The following is a 19,968-nucleotide window of genomic DNA, read 5'->3' as shown; positions in this document are numbered from 1 at the left end:
AGTCTTCTCCAACACCACAGTTCAAAAGCATCAATTCTTCGGCGCTCAGCTTTTTTCACAGTCCAACTCACATCCATACATGACCACTGGAAAAGCCATAGCCTTGACTAGACGAACCTTTGTTGGCAAAGTAATGTCTCTGCTTTTCAATATGCTATCTAGGTTGGTCATAACTTTCCTTCCAAGGAGTAAACGTCTTTTAATTTCATGGCTGCAGTCACCATCTGCAGTGATTTGGGAGCCCAAAAAAATAGTCTGACACTGTTTCCACTGTTTCCCCATTTCCCATGAAGTGATGGGACCGGATGCCACGATCTTCGTTTTCTGAATGTTGAGCTTTAAGCCAACTTTTTCACTCTCCTCTTTCACTTTCATCAAGAGGCTTTTGAGTTCCTCTTGACTTTCTGCCATAAGGGTGATATCATCTGCATATCTGAGGTTATTGATATTTCTCCTGGCAATCTTGATTCCAGCTTGTGCTTCTTCCAGCCCAGCGTCTCTCATGATGTACTCTGCATATAAGTTGAATAAGCAGGGTGACAATATACAGCCTTGGCGTACTCCTTTTCCTATTTGGAACCAGTCTGTTGTTCCATGTCCAGTTCTAACTGTTGCTTCCTGACCTGCATATAGGTTTCTCAAGAGGCAGGTCATGTGGTCTGGTATTCCCATCTCTTTCAGAATTTTCCACATGACATGTAGGGGCTACATCAATTGGATTCCTGTTGGGTTCAGCCACTGATGGGACTTGGAAGTCAGGTGGAGTGTGAGGTTGGTGTATTTATTTCCTTGATTTTTTTCACTGTCAGATCCTCACGAACTGGCTATTTTCCTTTACCCAGTGACTCTACAGAAGATTCCAGTAACTTCTCTCTTCCTTAGCCTCTCTGGCCTAGAGGTGGTAATGGGACCAGTCCCTGAGGACTCTGCTGACCTTCGATAGATCTTATGAACACTTGCCAACACCTTTCTAAATAGTACTTTTGTTGAATCTCCCATTTTTCAGTTCCTACTGGGACCTTTAATAAATAATATATCAAGTAAACCAGAAGGAATTGATGTTCTTCAAGGCACTAGGCTTACCCTTAATAAACAGAGGCTTCTAATCTTGGTGGGGGGGGTGTCCTCAGACTCACGAGAAGACAACAGAATTAGTACAAGGTGTACAAATCCATACGTACATGACAGCATCCTGTCAATGGACAGAAGAATGTCTTACACAGTTACCACGGTTTTTCACGTTTGTAAGTGTCTTAGTGAGTCTTCAAATAAAATGTATCTGAAAATGCCTTCAAATTCATTTTAACTGTTGCCTTTACATATTTTATGAATCATCAGATAACTTATTCTAAAAATACAACTGTTACCTTACTTGGCTAAGGAAATACCTTGCGATGTATACAGGGACCTCACATACAAAAAAGTTGGGAATTACTTCCAACCTTTTTTTTTTTTTAATCAGACTTTTCCGTCGGTCCAAAGCCAGAAGGAAGTAAGAGGAATGGGTTCAGTCCTAACTATTTCAATCAAGGCAGAGACAGAGACAATCACCTACATCTTGAAGGAACTTTCCTAAAAACTTTGGTAACTTGTTCATTTCCAGGAAGAAATTCAGATTCTGGGTCTTGCACTGAGGAGCACCCCACATTCTCAGCTTGGCAACACCGTGTCCTTTGTGTGACCTGCCCTGGCTCCAGCAGCGAGCAGAGTCTACAGAGTGCAAAAATAAACATCTCTGAGGGCCTGTGGAATTTGATGGCCTGTGCAGCGTGGGCCAGACAGTGGGCCGAGTGCCAGACCTGGTAGGTGAGCCTCTCGGCAGCCCACGTTCGTTTTCAGTCACTCTGCAAAAGCAAGAGGAGACGGCCAGCCTGGCAGTGAAGTTCTGTTTCCAGGTTTGGCCTCGCCCCGCCGTGTTCTCAGTGACATCTCTGTACTTAGGGCTCCGTAACCCAGATACTGGGAAGGCTGGTTAATCTAGTTGGACAGATTAATCTGGCTAAAAAGAACAAAACAATTTTTTTAAAAAAAGAACAAAATAAGAATGGATGATTTCTTGCCCCTATTCCTCAAGCTCCCACCCAGAACTCTAGAACTGGGGTGGCGTCTTGTTACTGTTTATTGAGTCCTGTTCTCTCTCAGGAACCATGCTAGCCACTGAAGCATTGAGGCTCCCTGCTCTCAGGGAGCTCACACTCTGAGTGCAGACCTGAGTTCTGCCTGCACTCTCTCTTTTTTTTTTCTATTTTTTTTAATTGGAGGATAAGTGCTTTACAATATTGTGTTGGCCTCTGCCATACATCAACATGAATCAGCCACAGGCATACATGTATCCCTTCCCTTCTGAACCCCTCTCCCACCCCATCCCACCCCTCTAGGTTGTCACAGAGCACTGTGTTGAACTCCCAGTGTCACACAGTAAATTCCCACTTGCTATCTCTTTTGTATGTTTAATCATTTTATTTTTGGCTGCTCCACACAGCTGGTGGGATCTTAGTTCCCCAGCCAGGGACTGAACCCGTGCCCCATGCAATGGAAGCGCCAAGTCCTAACCACTGGACCACCAGAGAAGTCCCTGCCTGCATTCTCTTCAACACTGGTTCTCTGTAACATTCTGTGACTTGAGGGGTTAACTTCCAGCCAACTGAAATATTTCACTCGGCTCCCCTCCCATGTCAGCACCATGGCGGGAGCAATGATTACAGAGTGAGGAAAATGTGGTAGAAGCAGGCAGCGCCGTTCTGCAATAAAAGCTTCTCTGTCAACTATCAAAACGACTCTGTGAAATGCATCTCAAGCTCCACGTTTTTTCTCCGTAGCAAGAAGCCTCTGATAGACCATAATCTGATTTAATAATTCTGTATGCTCTTAAGAGTATAAAATTAGAAAGAGTTCTGCAGGGTCACTGAGTTAGACACAAAAATTTCTTCCTTGAACCGCACAGATATTGAACACCAGTTTTCTGTCAGACATTGTGCTAAGTGCTGGAATATTAACAACATGTTATATTTTTTATCAAAGAGGGCTAGCTACAGCTCAGGCCTATCACTGCTTTTACTTGTATTTCCAAATAGGAGAGAAAAGAGCTGTATTTTTGTAGAAAATGGTTACTGGGGGCAAGCTCCTGGTTATGCATTGCACTGTCAGCAAACTGCTGGACTCTGGAGTAAGCGTTTTTCGGATGTTACCTAGATTCTGGCTTAGGGACTGACACGGTGAGAAAGAAGCTTGCTTTCTACCTTCTGCCTCTTATGAATCACGAATTGTACCTTTTTCTCTTTTTCTGTAGTCCAAATACCATATCAATCACTCTGCCATTTATTCTACATCTTATGTAAGGTATTCCTATCCTCAAAGTCTTAAAAGACAATGTGGAAAGATCGGCAGCTTTATTATCTAAGGTCAGTGTTTCAGTTTAGTGCCCAAAGGTCCTGACAGACATTCAAAAATTTCTGGTTGAACACAGTAATTATTTACTCCCCTGTTACCAGGATCTGTGTGAAGACTAAGCAGAAAGGAAAAGCAAAAAAGTAAAACACTTTACTTTAGTCTTTAGTTTTTCTGCACTTAAGAATAATATATTTTTTTCACAGCATATGTGTAGTTCACTGGGCAACATAAATAAATAAATCCACATGCATTAGGAGATATCCCTAAGACCCAGAGAGTCCATGTGGAAAAAAAAACAAGTTGAGTCCTTGAGGCAGCGACTACACAAACCTGAGCAGAGTAGAGAAGGGTTTTCATTAATTCCCCTCCCACTTTCAGCCCTTTTTGGGGTTTGAGTGTGCCCTGGATAAAAGTCTGCAAGGATCATCTGTGATGCTTTGCTCCATTGTGATAAAGGCTGTGCAGGAAAGTGCTGGAATTCCCTCACATCACACCTGGAAGATGGCCATTTAATGCACATCCCCCAGGCTTGCGTGTTCAGTGGGGCCTTGAGGCTTGGAGTGGGATGGAACCAGACATTCAGTCCTTGGTTAGAGGGTGTAATAAAAATGTCCAGGGACTAGGAGAGAGGTCTCTTTTTACCAAGAAGATATTTCACTGTGCATGTGTGCTAAGTTGCTTCAGTCGTATCTGACTCTCTTAACCTATGGATTGTAGCTCGCCTGGCTCCTCTGTCCATGGATTCTCCAGAAAAGAATACTGGAGTGGGTTAGCATGCCCTCCTTCAGGGATATTCCCAGCCCAGGGATCGAACCTGCATCTCTTATGTCTCCTGCATTGGCGGGCAGGTTCTTTACCACTTGCACCACCTGGGAAACCCATATTTCGCTGTTCAGCTCAGTTCAGTTGCTCAGTTGTGTCTGAGTCTTTGCAACCCCATGGACTGCAGCACATCAGGCCTCCCTGTCCATCACCAACTCCTGGAGCTTGCTCAACTCCTGTCCATTGAGTTGGTGATGGCATCCAACCATCTCATCCTCTGTCATCCCCTTCTCCTCCTGCCCTCAATCTTTCCCAGCATCAGGGTCTTTTCCAGTTAGTCAGTTCTTTGCATGAGGTGGCCAAAGTATTAGAGTTTCAGCTTCAGCATCAGTCCTTCCAATGAATATTCAGGACTGATTTCCTTTAGGTTGGACTGGTTTGATCTTGCAGTCCAAGGGACTCCCAAGGGTCTTCTACAACACCAGTTTAAAAACATCAGTTCTTTGGCATTCAGCTTTCCTTATAGTCCAACTCTCACATCCATACATGACCACAGGAAAAACCATAGCCTTGACTAGACGAACCTTTGTTGGCAAAGTAATGTCTCTGCTTTTTAATATGCTGTCTAGGTTGGTCATAACTTTTCTTCCAAGGAGCAAGCATCTTTTAATTTCAAGGCTTCACTCATTGTCTGCAATGATTTTGGAGCCCAAGAAAATAAAGTCTGTCACTGTTTCCATTGTTTCCCCATCTGTTTGCCATGAAGTGATGGAACCAGATGCCATGATCTTAGTTTTTTTAATGTTTTTGAGTTTTAAGCCAGCTTTTTCACTCTCCTCTTTCACTTTCATTAAGAGGCTGTTTAGTTCTTCACTTTCTGCCATACATATTTCATACATATTTCACCGCAATATTTAGCAAATATATGCCAGGCACTGCTCTAGGTGCTGGAGACACAAGATTGAACATAACCGTGCTAGCTTCCACCAGCAGCTAGCTTGGAGGCCAAGTGGAGAGCAGCAGGATCCAGAGATGAAGACCACAAGCTTTGGACTCAGGCCAAGGCTGAATCTTGGATAGTTAGAGCATTTTTTTATCTCTGAAACGGAAGTTATAATATCTCCTTCACAGGGCTGGGATAAAGCTAAAGTGAGATAACATACGTATAATGGTGAATTCAGAGCTTGGTGAATTAAGTGCCCCAAACGGCAACTGTTGTTACTCTTGTACTGTGTGCCTTACTCTCTGGCACTGGCGTCAGAGACTTGAACTCTTAAGTACTGGCTGGTTCCTCTGTGACTGGACTGTTTGGCCCTGGGTGTGTGTCCTTTAGAGAGAACCTGGTTGTGATGAGTATTCTTCATTTTCTAGTGCCGGTGGTTGATTCTCCTGCTTGATGTCTGAAGATTAGAACTTTCTGATGCAGATGAACTGCTTTTCCTATTTCTTTCAATTGAATTACCATTTTAGAACTAGTGACTGTTATTTATGCTTTTAATTTATTTCTTATGACTTGCTGGGGTTCTCTCTGGTGAAGGAAAAACTTATTCATTTATTAGACACTGATGAGCTCTTACTGTGCATCAGACTGTGTGCATGTGTGTGTTGGAGTTAGAAGATGGTGGAGAAAATTTGGGGAAAAAAAGCAAGGACAACTTAAGGTAGCTTCTGTTCTGTGGAGTTAAAACAGTCCAGTGGTAGAGAGAGACATTAAATAGATAACAACACTGCATTTGATAAGGGCCAGGAAGGGTCTGTGCGGAGAGCTCCAAGAGTCTGGGGAAGGGAGATATCTATTTTGAAGAGTGGGGGTGGGTGGCAGCAGTTGAAGCAGAATGATAGATAAGTCTGATGAGAAAGTGGGGAAGGAAGAAATTTGAAGGCAAGGAAGAGAGCATGCAAAAAATACTAAAGCTTGAGTATTTAGTGGGTTGCAAGGAACTTATAGTATCATAAGAGAGGTGGGAGTGGGATGCAGGAATGGGAGTGAGGCTGATATTTGACTAAGTTCATGGTCATATAGATGGGGTGAAGATGGGACCAGACAGTCCTCAGCCAACATGCCGTCATTGAGGACATTGAGTTTTCCTCTTGTTTTTACAGAGACCGGAGTGAGTATCTAGGTAAGGAACTTCAAATGGGACACCCTAAGGGCTACAATCTACTATTAAACAATACTTTCCCACTGTAGAAGCAATAATAGAGTTCATTTGGAAATCTCTAGTGAGCTGTGGTGGAGAAGGCAATGGCACCCCACACCAGTACTCTTGCCTGGAAAATCCCATGGGCGGAGGAGCCTGGTAGGCTGCAGTCCATGGGGTCGTGAAGAGTCAGACATGACTGAGCAACTTCACTTTCACGCATTGGAGAAGGAAATGGCGTTCTTGCCTGGAGAATCCCAGGGACGGTAGAGCCTGGTGGGCTGTCGTCTATGGGGTCGCACAGAGTCAGACACGACTGGCGCGACTTAGCAGCAGCAGCAGCAGCAGTGAGCTGTGGTGGGGTTGAGATTTGCTTCTATAATGACACAGATGTGAAAGAAATAACAACTTCTTTGTGGCTCAGCTGGTAATGAAGCCGCCTGCAATGCCAGAGACCTGGGCTTGATCCCTGGGTTGGGAAGATCCCCTGGAGAAGGGAAAGGCTATCCACTCCACTATTATGGCCTGGAGAATTCCATGGACTGTATAGGGTTGCAAAGAGTCAGACACGACTGAGCAACTTGCACTCACTTTAACTTTTGTTGCTGTTAAAAAATAAAATTTCATCACAAGCCTCTATGAAAGTGAGAGTGATGAGTCCATTTTGCTTTTTATGTCCTGTGTAAAAATCTGGTGCCTCTCCCCCAGTTACGAAGGTTTTTCTCTTATGTTTTCTTCTAGATTTTTTTTTCTGCATTCATATTTAGATATGTTATTTTGAATTAGGTTTTATATATGGTGTGAGGTTAGACTAGAGAGTAATTTTCTTCCCATATGAATTAACATGTGGGGTTATTTCTAGACTCTCTATTCTGTTCCACTAATCTAATATGCCAATATTATTCTTGATTACTTTGGTTTTAGAGCAAGTCTTTGAAATCAGTTAGTGTAATTCTTCAACTTTTGTTCTATTTTTTGAAAATTATTTCCTATTTTTTAGGTTCTTTGCATTTCTGTATGAGTTTTGAAATCAGCTTGTCAGCTTGAAATAAGGCTGCTGATTGGGATTTCAGTGAAACAACCAACTTGTGTAGATATGACATCTTCTCCATCTTCCGTGGAATGAATTTGTTCACTCACACTCTCTCAGGCCTTTGTAAGTTTCTCTTAGCTTTGTTTTGTATAATGAGCAAATGAGGGATTTTGCTGGTGGTTCAGTGGTTAAGACTCTGCATTCCCAATGCAGGGGACCTGGGTTTAATCCCTGGTCAGGGAACTAGTTGTCTGAGGAGGCCTTAGAAATAGCTGAGAAGAGAAGCGAAAGGCAAAGGAGAAAGGGAAAGATATACCCAATTGAATACAGAGTTCCAGAGAATATCAAGGAGAGATAAGAAAGCCTTCCTATGTGAACAATGCAAAGAAATAGAGGAAAACAATAAAATGGGAAAGACTGGAAATCTCTTTAAGAAAATTGGAGATACCAAGGGAACATTTCATGCAAAGATGAGCACAATAAAGGACAGAAACAGCAAGGACCTAACAGAAACAGAAGAGATTATGAAGATATGGCAAAAATACACAGAAGAACTGAACAAAAAAGTTCTTAATGACCCAGATAACCACAATGGTGTGATCACTCACCTAGAGCCAGACATCCTGGAGTGTGATGTCAAGTGGGCCTTAGGAAGCATCACTACAAACAAAGCTAAAGGAGGTGATGGAATTCCAGCTGAGCTATTTCAAATCCTAAAAGATGGTGCTGTTAAAGTGCTGCACTCAATATGCCAGCAAATTTGGAAAACTCAGCAGTGGCCACAGGACTGGAAAAGGTCAGTTTTCATTACAATCCCAAAGAAGGGCAATGCCAAAGAATGTTCAAACTACCACACAATTGCACTTATCTCACACGCTAGCAAAGTAATGCTCAAAGTTTTCCAAGCCAGGTTTCAACAGTATGTGAACGGAGACATACCAGATGTACAAGCTGGATTTAGAAAAGGCAGAGGAACCAGAGATCAAATTGCCAACATCAGTTTGATCATAGAAAAAGCAAAGGAATTAAAAAAAAAAATCTGCTTCATTGACTACACTAAAGCCTTTGAGTGTGTGGATCACAACAAACTATGGGAAATGGGAATACCAGACCACCTTACCCGTCTCCTGAGAAACCTGTATGCAGGTCAAGAAGCAACAGTTAAGAACCAGACATGGAACAACAGACTGGTTCCAAATTGGGAAAGGAGTACATCAAGACTGTATATTGTCACCCTGTTTATTTAACTTACATGCAGAGTACATCATGTGAAATGCTAGACTGGATGACTCATAAGCTGAAATCAAGATTGCCGGGAGAAATATCAACAACCTCAGATATGCAGATGATACGACTCTAAAGGCAGAAAGCGAAGAGGAACTGAAGAGCCCCTTGATGAGGGTGAAAGAGAGTGAAAACACTGGCTTAAAACACAACATTCAAAAAACTAAGATCAAAAAAAAACAAAAAACAAAACTAAGATCATAGCATCCTGTCTCATCACTTCATGGCAAATAGGGAAAAAGTGGAAACAGTGACGGATTTTCTTTTCTTGGGCTCCAAAATCACTGTAAACCATGACAGCAGCCATGAAATGAAAAGATGCTTGCTCCTTGGAAGAAAAGCTGACAAACCTAAACAGTGTATTAAAAAGCAGAGATATCACTTTGCCAACAAAGGTCCGTCTAGTCAAAGCTATTGTTCTTCCAGTAGTCATGTGAGAGTTGGACCATAAAGAAGGCTGAGCACGGAAGAATTGATGCTTTTGAACTGTGGTGTTGGAGAAGACTCTTGAGAGTCCCTTGGACTGCAAGGAGATCCAACAAGTCCATTCTAAAGGAAATCAGTCCTGAATATTCATTGGAAGGAGTGATGCTGAAACTGAAGATCCAGTACTTTGACCACCTGATATAAAGAGCTGACTTATTTGAAAAGACCCTGATGCTGGGAAAGATTGAGGGCAAGAGGAGAAGGGAGGGGATGGAGGATGAGATGGTTATATAGCATCACTGACTCAATGGACGTGAGTTTGAACGAACTCTGGGAGATAGTGATGGACAGAGAATCCTGGCATGCTGCAGTTCATGGTGTTGAAAAGAGTCAGACATGACTTAGTGACTGTACAGTAACAACAGCAATGAGCAAATAATGCATACATTTGTTAAAATCATTCGCAGGCATCTCATGACTTTTGATGAAATATAATGTAAGGCAATACTTTAAAATTCCAATTTCTAATTGTTCACTCTAAAATTGTGTACAAGCCCCCATGCCCTTGAAGCAAAATACTGATTTAATCAAATCAAGATTTAATGATTGGTACATGTAAAGATGCAGGAACAAAGAATAGCTGTTGGGCTGGGAAAGTGGTAACAATTTAGACTGTAAATCCACCACATAACAGAATCATCAAATTATATAGATAAAGGGCTGGCACACATTCCTAAGTTGTTTTACAGGAAGCAGACCTGCACCAAATGAAAATTGCTGGCCACCAGGCCAGATTGACCTAGATTGGTTGAAACTAGCAGGTTGATGATGTTCGAAACTTCACCCTGATGCCAACCAATCCAAGAATTGTCCACAAGTTGATCGTGCTCTGCTACTTGAACACTATAAGAGTCCTCACTGCCCCCTCCAGGGTGGGACACATAATCTTGAGGGCATTAGCCTACTGTGCTGCCCTTTGCCTGGCAAAACAGTAAGAGCTATTCTTTTCTATTTAACCTAAAACCCCACTCCCGTGTTTCTATTTGGCACGGGTTGAGTGCCAGTTTGCTGAGTTTCAGCAACAGCTACTAATATTTAGAAATAATAAATTTCAGTTCACCAAAAAAGTAATAGTTTCTGCTCTTCAAAACTGCACCATTGAGAAGTTAATGGGAAAGCCACAGGATAAGTGTTGAGGTCCTTTAATGGACCAGAACCTGGTGGTCCAGAGTCGACGATAAGAAAGTAAAGGAGAGAAAGAGGCTGATATTCCTTGGTTTACACAGAAAGCCAATAAAGCCCCTACACGGGGCTTGCTCTGTTCACGAAGGCCTCAGGCGCCCTCTCGATGGGGTGAAGGTGCAGAGCGCCTTCTCGAGAGGGTCTTAGAAGCCCGGGCAGGAAAGTGAACTCAGAGAGCCTCTGTGCTCCAGGGGATCAGCCTGAAAAAGAGAGGGAGAGAGAGAGAGAAAGAAAGACACGGGGACCAGAGCTCTGATGGAGCAAAGGTGTTGTAATCAACATGGTGTGGGCATATATACTGTCTTACAATGTAGTTATTCTCAGCAAAGATAAAGATTAAAATTCCAGACTTACAAAACATAGGCAATCCATATTAAGGAGAGAGAGAGTTGTAAACAATCACTTTTACCGTATGGTTCACAAGAAGGAAAAGGGTACTTATCACCATATAGAAACACTAATGAAGGAAATGCCCAGATTCCTCAGCCCCCGGGAGAGGCTTGCCTCTCCTCTTAATTCCTGGGTATTCAGGAATTAATAAGGAACAGAGAATTCCTGACAGATCCAAAACAGCACACAGGAAGCCTCCTGTTAAATGCTTCCTGACAGATCAGAAAAAATATTTATAATACAAATATCTACAAAAGACTTATATCTAGACTATATAAATAATTCTTGTATCTCAATAAAATAAAAATCCAATTAAAAATGAGCATGCTTTTTGAACAGAAACATCACAAAAGAAGATATATAAATAGTTAATAAAACATGGTTAACATCATGAGTAGTCGGGAAAGTACAAATTAAAGCTACAATGAGACTGCATTACACACTGGAGTTCTAATACGTGTGCTGTGCTGAGTCTCCTCAGTCATGTCTGACTCTTTGTGACCCCACGGCTCCTCTGGGAGCATGGGATTTTCCAGGCGGGAGTACTGGAGTGAGTTGTCATGCCCTCCTCAGAGCTCTAATATATTACTGGTAATACCACACAGCTATGTCAAAAAACAGTTTGGCAGTTTCTTCTAAGTTTAAATATACACTTACAGTATGACTCAGCAATTTCATTCCTAGGTATTTACTCAAGAAAATTAAAACATGTGTCCACAAAGGACTTGTATACAGATGTTCACAGACACTTTATTCATGATGGTCTAAAATTGAAAACAACCCTAATGTCCACCAACAGATAAATAAACTGTAATATATTCATAAAACAGATTACTGTTCACAGTATAAAATGAATCAGGTGCAGATATGCACAGCAACATGAATGAATCTCAAAATATTATCGTAAGCGAAAGAAGCCAGAAGCAAAATCGTCCATATTGTGTGATTCCATATTTATGAAAATAGTGACTGGCAAAACTCATCTTTATCAACAGAGAGCAAACCTGTGGTAATGCAATGCTGAGGCTGGTGGAGACTGACTGCAAAGGAGCATGAAAAAATGTTTGGGGTGATGAAAGTGTTCTGTATCTTGATTGTGGTGGTTGAGGTTACATGAGTGTGTACATTTGTCAAATGTCATCAAAATGTAGACATAAAATGGTTGTGTTTTACTGTATGTAAATTATACCTCAATCTAAAAAAGTTTCTAACAGGTTTTCACATTTAGAGTAACCTCTTTCAGGACTTCCCTACTGGTCCAGTGGTTAAGACTCTGCACTTCCACTATTTGGGGTGGCAGATTTGATCCCTGGTCCAGGAAGTTCCATGGTCTTCCCAGGTGGGGCAGTGGAAAAGAATGCCTGCCAACATAGGGCATGCAAAAACACAGGTTCAATCCCTGGGTCGGGAAGATCCCCTGAAGTAGGAAATGGCAGCCCACACCCGTATTTTTGCTTGGAAAATCCCATGGACAGAGGAGTCTGGTGGGCCCAATCCACAGGGTCACAAAGAGTCAGACACAAGAGACCGTTCACACACACAAACTGGGGAAGTTCCACATGCCACTCATAGTGGCAAAAAAAAATTTCCGCTTCCTTTCGTGGCATAGGTTTCTACACTCCCTTTCTGTGTGGTGGGAACTTCCCCTGCAACACACTCCTGTGACTTCTTGTTTACAGATGGATTTATTCTGGATGGAATCCATGTCCTTGTTTTCCACAGTAAAAAAGACGATACCATGTCTACCAGGAATCTTAGATATTGGGGGAGAGACACTTAACAATCAGCCAACTGGTTTGAAGTCTGACATCAGTAATTTGATGGCTTGTTTTTATGGATTGGGGACCAGTGACAGGAAGTGATATCACGCAGTGTCGTGCAAGTAAGTAGTGTCACTCAGACCCAGTGGTCTCGAATCCCACTCTTGGTATCTTTCTGCCTCACCTTTACCTCTCAAGGCAGCAAACCAATTTAAAAAGTACGGATACTACTGAAAGTTAAGACACTGGAAATAAGGAGGGATTGAGGAGGGAAGAATAACGGAAAGACAGTGTTGGAAGCCTACCCAAATAAGTGCCTTTTCTGTCTATAAGATGTGCAGTTTTTCTAGTGATAGAGGGATCACTTCAGAAAACTTTACGGAGGGCAATGTGACAGATTTGCCCTACAAATGGAGTGCTTTATTTGAAGGTGATTGACTGTTAGCAAGAATTCTTTGCAAATGAGTAGATTTTTGAAAGTAAAGGGGACAAAGTGAAATGGAACATATATCCCATGGCACCCCACTCCAGTACTCTTTCCTGGAAAATCCCATGGACAGAGGGCCTGGTGGGCTGTAGTCCATGGGGTCGCTAAGAGTCGGACACGACTGAGCGACTTCACCTTCACGTTCACTTAGAGGAACATCATGATATAGAGCATCTTTTGTTTCAATTTTTTTTTTCCTGAAGCCAGAATGAAATGCAGAATGCAATTATATTTTAGTGGTTGGATGTTAAAATGAAATAAATGGAAGGCTGCTTGGGAAAATGAAGAATGGCCTGATGGAAATGTACTCTCTTTGCCTATAGTTTTAGGTATGCTCTTAACTCAATAACGATGTTTCCATTATATCTGTGTCATATCAGGTGGGTTAATTATTTACAAGAAGCTCAGGCTAATATTCCAGGGGAACCACAGACTGCTCCAAAGTGTCTAGGAAACTAGATTAGCTTTGTTTAACCTGTGCATCTCTTCTGAATACATATAAATCTATTACATGACTTGTTTTGAAAGAGACTCACGTGTTGTTTTGTGAGCAGCCGCATACTCTTGAGTTAACCCTGTGGTTAACCTCTCTCCTCAACTCACCCCCACCCCCCCCACCCCCACTTCCTTTGGTCTTGGTCACTCACTCACATGAACGAGTGCTCAAGCTTTACCGTGGCTTGTTGACACAATAACAGTTTTGAAGTCTGGAGGGCAGATGGGCGAGTGCGCGATCTAAACTCTACCAGAGTTCCTTATCTCCATTTCAATTCATACAGTGTTGTCAGGTGAGTGCCTTCGCTTCTGTGAGCTTCGGTTTCATCCTCGTGGAAGAGGGAAAATTGTGCCTATCTCTGAGATTTGTGAGGCTCCAGAGTGACTATTCATGAGGAACTATTAATAGTCTCGCATACTGATGTTTTCAGAGAGGTCCCTTCTTCCCACCCTGGAACCCTGTGAGGAGGTTCCGTGGTCTGTGGTTTTGCCCAGCTTGACTCTAATCAGCAGACCTTTGCTTACTATACTGTTATTTACCTTTTAATTTGGATTTATGCAATTATATTTTTAGAGAGACACTCACCAGTTAGTTCTTAACTTATAAGATGTGGGAACGCCAAAGAGAAGATGTCTAATTGAAACAAATGAAAATGGAATCATCTGGGGATAGCAGAGGCAAAGTAAAAATTAATGATGTTTAATATCTTTGTAAGGAAACAGGACTTAATGATGTTTAATATCTTTGTAAGGAAACAGGACATTTTATTTTGCCAGGGGCTGTTACCTTCCCTGTGTCTTTTATGGGATAATCACCTAATTTTTAATGTACAGCATCAATAAATGATACGGGTTTTTTTAGTCCTAGAGAAACTATACAAAAGAGATTTTTGTGTTCATATTTATACGGCAGGAGTAACCTGAAATATGTATTTCAGAAAATTATGTATATTATGGTATTGAATTAAGTTTTTAAATTAATCATTATCACATGGACTGTACAGTCCATGGAATTCTCCAGGCTAGAATACTGGAGTGGGTAGCCTTTCCCTTCTCCAGGGGATCTTCCCAACCCAGGGATTGAACCCAGGTCTCCTGCATTGCAGGTGGATTCTTTACCAGCTGAGCCACCAGGGAAGCCCAACTTAATTATACCATCCTGCTATATTTCTGTATAGTCTTCCCACTCCATATGACACAAGTATACAACCCTTATAGAAATTTTGCATGGCTTACCTCACATTGTACACACAATTCTAGAGTCCTCTTTTTGTTTTAACATTGTATCATAAATGATTCCCATATTACAGTATCATCTTTTAGTTTATAATTTAAAGCATTGACTACTGTCCCATTTGTTTCATATGTCATGATTCTCCAGACACTTCCCAGTTGTCAAGCATTTACACTGGTTTGGTTTTACATGTTATTCAAAGCACAGCTATTATTTTTTTCTCATAGTGTTTAGCTTCTCTTGAGTTGTTTTCTTAGGCTAACTTCCCAGAACTGAGATTACTCTTCAAAGAACATGAATAACTTTCTAATTCTTGATATGTTGCACTATGTTGCTTTCCAAAGAGCTATTGCATCGCACTGCCTGTCTCAAAGTTTTTCAAGTGCCAGGCAGCACAGACGTCTCACACAGGCCATTTATGGGTAGATGGATCCATAATCTTAAATTGGAAAACAGTTTAACCTTGGGGACTATTTTAATGGAAAACCCTAGGAAGAGGCTAGGATTATACCAAGGCAGATGTTTCTAAGCTCTGGCTTTTTCACTTGTACAACGGATTCTGTCATTTCATGACACCTAATTGTGTCCAATTTGTGAGTTATTACATCGTGTGCATTTGTAGGCAAGTGTTGGTAGAACTCAAATGCTAGTCCTATTGAAAGTGTCAGAGGCTAGACATAAAGCATGCCATGAACACGACTCAGATGTGGCTGTTCAAGAAGCTGGTTTATAGCGACACAGAACCGGCTGAAGTGGAAGATCTTATTGCCTCCAGGGACCCGGCAGGGGTCATACATGAGTGAAACGGCGCAGAGACTGGGCAGCACAGGAGGTCAGGGGAGGGTGGAGGGGGATGTACAGGCCTTATCCAAAGGAGGAGTGCCATTCTTGGCTCCAGCTGATGGGGCCACGGATGAATGCCAGACCAATGTCTTCAGTGCTCTAAGTTTTTCAAGACAGTTTGGAAATCTGAATGTTTAGGTTTCTTAATTGATACAGCTGCTACAACAAAAATATCACAGACTGGGTTGCCTAAACAACAAATTGTTAGTTCTTATAGTTGTGTAGGCTGGAAATTCCAAGATCAAGGCACTGGCATACTCAGGGTCTGGTGAGAACCCTCTTCGTGGGTCCTGTTTTTACTGTGATATCATATGGCAGAAGGGACAGAAGCGCTCTTTGGGGTCTCTTTTAAAAGGGCACTAATCCCATTCTGCAAGAGTGGGGCCCTCATGACCTAATCATTTCCCAAAGGCCCCCATCTCCAAATATCATCACATTGGCGAGTTCCCTGGCTGATTAAGTCAGTGACCTTAGGCATGCCAGGGGAATGCCAATGGTACCATGTAAAGAACTGTATTTCTAGCTGCATCAGGCTGTAATTAATGTCATCCTACTGGTGTGTCTTCAGCAAGAATTACTTGCATTTGATTAAATAAAAGTGTATATGAATTTACATCAAGGAGTGATGAAAGGTGGTGGAAACAGTGTCAGGCATTGTTAGGAAAAGACTGATTCATGTCCCACTTTTGCTGCTTGATAGTGTTAATAATAGGAAAATTACTGACTCTCTCTAGTCTGAGCTGGTGTATATATAAAATAGGGATAATAATACCTACTGTCTATGGTTATTGTGGGCTTCCCTGGTGGCTCGGATGGTAAGGAATCTGCCTACAAAGCAGGAGACCTGGGTTTGATCCCTGGGTGGGGGACATCCCACAGAGAAGGGCATGGGTACCCACTCCAATATTCTTGCCTGGAGAATTCCATGAACAGAGGAGCCTGGTGGGCTACAGTCCATGGGGTTGCAGAGTGGGACATGACTGAACAACTAAAACACACACCTATGGTTACTGTAAAAGTTAAATGAGATACTGTCTATAACGATACATCATAGCAGCGTGGCCTATCGAAATGGTCTGAAAAGCTACTTCCATGCTGTTTTCGCTTAGCCCAGTGTTTTGGGTATGACTCTGTCCCCAGCCTGGGGCTTCCCAGATGGCTCAGATGGTAAAGAATGCACCTGCAATGCAGGAGACCTGGGTTCAATCCCCGGGTGGGGAAGATCCCCTGAAGAAGGGCATGGCTACCCACTCCAGTATTCTTACCTGGAGAATTCCATGGACAGAAGAGCCTGGCAGGCTACAGTCCATGGGGTCACAAACAGTTGAACACAATTTCCAAATCAGGAAAGGAGTACGTCAAGGCTGTATATTGTCACCCTGCTTATTTAACTTATATTCAGAGTTCAGTTCAGTCGCTCAGTCATGTCTGACTCTTTGCGACCCCATGAACCGTAGCACGCCAGGCCTCCCTGTCCATCACCAACTCCTGGAGTTCACCCAAACCTATGTCCATCAAGTCTGTGATGCCAACCAACCATCTCATCCTCTGTCGTCCCCTTCTCCTGCCCTCAGTCTTTCCCAGCATCAAGGGTCTTTTCAAATGAGTCAGCTCTTTGCATCAGGTGGCCAAAGTATTAGAGTTTCAGCTTCAACATCAGTCCTTCCAATGAACACCCAGGACTGATCTCCTTTAGGATGGACTGGTTGGATCTCCTTGCAGTCCGAGGGACTCTCAAGAGTCTTCTCCAACACCACAGTTCAAAAGCATCAATTCTTCCATGCTCAGCTTTCTTTATAGTCCAACTCTCACATCCATCCATGACCACTGGAAAAACCATAGCCTTGACTAGATGGACCTTTGTTGGCAAAGTAATGTCTCTGCTTTTGAATATGCTATCTAGGTTGGTCATAGCTTTTCTTCCAAGGAGTAAGCATCTATTAATTTCATGGCTGCAATCACCATCTGCAGTGATTATATTCAGAGTACATCATGCAAAATGCTGGGCTGGATGAAGCACAAGCTGGAATCAAGATTGCTGGGAGAAATACCAATAACCTCAGATACGCAGATGACACCACCCTTATGGCAGAAAGTGAAGAACTAAAGAGCCTCTTGATGAAAGGGAAAGAAAAGAGTGAAAAAGTTGGCTTAAAGCTCAACATTCAGAAAACTAAGATAATGGCATCCGGACCCATCACTTTATGGCAAATAGATGGGGAAACAGAAACAGTGAGATACTTTATGTTTTTGGTCTCCAAAATCAGTGCAGATGGTGATTGCAGCCATGAAATTAAAAGACGTTTGCTTCTTGGAAGAAAAGCTATGACCAACCTAGATAGCATATTAAAAAGCAGAGGCATTACTAACAAAGGTCCATCTAGTCAAAGCTATGGTTTTTCCAGTAGTCATGTATGAATGTGAGAGTTGGATTATAAAGAAAGCTGAGCATGGAATAATTGATGGTTTTGAACTGTGGTGTTGGGAAGACTCTCGACAGTCCCTTGGACTGCAAGGAGATCCAACCAGTTCATCCTAAAGGAGATCAGTCCTGAATATTCATTGGAAGGACTGATGCTGAAGCTGAAACTCCAATACTTCGGCCATCTGATATGAAGAACCACCTCATTTGAAAAGACCCTGATGCTGGGAAAGATTGAAGGCAGGAGGAGAAGGGGATGACAGAGGATGAGATGGTTGGATGGCATCACCAACTAGATGGACATGGGTTTAAATAGGCTCTGGGAATTGGTGATGGACAGGGAAGCCTGGCATGCTGCAGTCCATGGAGTTGAAAAAGTCAGACATGACTGAGTGACTGAACTAAACTGAACTGAACTGAACAATACTTTCGCTTTTCACTTTCACTGTCCCCAGCCCAGTGATTAGCAATATTAGCATTTCAGATAATAATTTTGACTTTCTGTCAATCAGTAGACTGAATATTTGTACCAATACTGCTCTTCTAGTACTTCTGACAGATTTATCCTCTCCAGCCGTTCACTCCATCTGCTTTGTCAGTCTCTCCACATTCACAGGATGGCTAATTAAGATGAAGGAGGGGCCCTTCTGAGTCTTGAAAACAAGCAAATTTAAGAGGTCTGTCTACATGGAGTCACTCTTGTTGTCTTGGGCTCCCTATCTTTGTTCTGCATTTGCTCTTTGAACTCAAAGCTGCCAATTTGTTCCAGTAGCTTAAAAGATCCATGCTTGCAAGATTTTACTGTGTGCCATTTTCTTGAGAAAGTTGTGATTTTAAAGTAAATTTAAATTTTAAATTGGTTTGTCTATAATTTATCAGATGGTGCATGGTCTGTGTTCGCCAAACAATACATGCTTAGTCATACTTGACATAATGTTTCATATAATTAATATTACTTAAAATTTTTTCTGTTGATCATAATAAAATTCTACCCAAAACTGGTGATTGGCTCAATCCAATGGAAAAATCACCTGTTAAAACTCTTATGTAGCCGCATAAAGAATTCATCTTTAATTCTAATTAAGAAGCTTGCTGGACATGCCAAAGTATACCATAAGAAACACTTGATCTCACAGTTCTTATGGGACCAAACCCAGGCCTGGCTTAGCTGGGTGCTTGGCTCAGGGTCTCCCAAGGCTGCAGAGTGTCAGCCAGACTGTGTTCTCTACTGGAGGCTCAACAAGGGAAAAATCTGCTTTCAAGCTCACTTGGCATGTTGGCAGAATTCATTTCCTTTCTCTTGTAGGACAGAGAACTTTAGCTTTTTGCTGTCACTTTAGCCTTTGGGGGCTGTCCTCAGATGCCACGTGGTTTGCTGCCACATGGCCCTCTCCATGGCAGCATGTAACACGGCAGCTTCCTTTTTTAAGGCCTGTGAAAGAGCAAGAGCAAGTCAGCTAGCCAGAGTGAGGCTTTTTTTAAAAAAACTACTAGATATAACATCTATTTTTTTAATATTTATTGATTTGTTTATGACTCTTCTGGGTCTTCGTTGCTGCATGAGCCCATGGGGGCTACTCTCTATCTGCATTCCAGTGACTTCTCTTGTTGCAGAGCATGGGCTCTAGGGCTCAAGGGCTTCAGTAGTTGTGGCTCATGGGCTTAGTTCAGAAGGCAATGGCAACCCATTTCAGTACTCTTGCCTGGAAAATCCCATGGACGGAGGAGCCTGGTGGGCTGCAGTCCCGGAGTCACTGCGAGTCAGACACGACTGAGCAGCTTCATTTTTCACTTTCCACTTGCATGCATTGGAGAAGGAAATGGCAACCCACTCCAGTGTTCTTGCCTGGAGAATCCCAGGGACGGGGGAGCCTGATGGGCTGCCATCTATGGGGTTACAGAGTTGGAGACGACTGGAGTGACTTAGCAGCAGCAGCAGCAGCAGCATGAGCTTAGTTGTTCTGTGGCATGTGGAATCTTCCCAGACCGTTGATTGAACCTACATCTTCTGCATTGGCAGGCGGATTCTTTACTAGTGAGCCATCAGGGAAGCCCAAGT

General features: G+C 42.4%; 1 protein-coding gene across 11 annotated transcripts in view; it reads left to right on the top strand.

Annotated features, from left to right (window-relative positions):
• The window catches only part of SLC16A12 (solute carrier family 16, member 12), a 100,297-nt gene that overhangs the window by 56,288 nt on the left and 24,041 nt on the right, over window positions 1-19,968 (top strand). For 5 of the 11 annotated variants that reach the window (XM_010838519.1, XM_010838515.1, XM_010838522.1 and 2 more), the window contains one exon: window positions 1,604-1,802. The exons of 3 other annotated variants lie outside the window; for them this stretch is intronic. The gene's annotated coding sequence lies outside the window, so the exon portion shown is untranslated. Of the gene's footprint in view, window positions 1-1,603; window positions 1,803-7,293; window positions 7,450-13,538; window positions 13,704-19,968 lie in introns of those variants that run through there. 3 more of the 11 variants (XM_010838517.1, XM_010838524.1, XM_010838514.1) reach the window with 3 other exon arrangements.

This window comes from Bison bison, unplaced genomic scaffold, assembly GCF_000754665.1.
Source record: "Bison bison bison isolate TAMUID 2011002044 unplaced genomic scaffold, Bison_UMD1.0 scf7180017864097, whole genome shotgun sequence".
NCBI lineage: Eukaryota > Metazoa > Chordata > Mammalia > Artiodactyla > Bovidae > Bison > Bison bison.
The sequence above is the reverse complement of the archived record's forward strand: the minus strand, read 5'-3'. Positions and strand labels throughout refer to the sequence as shown.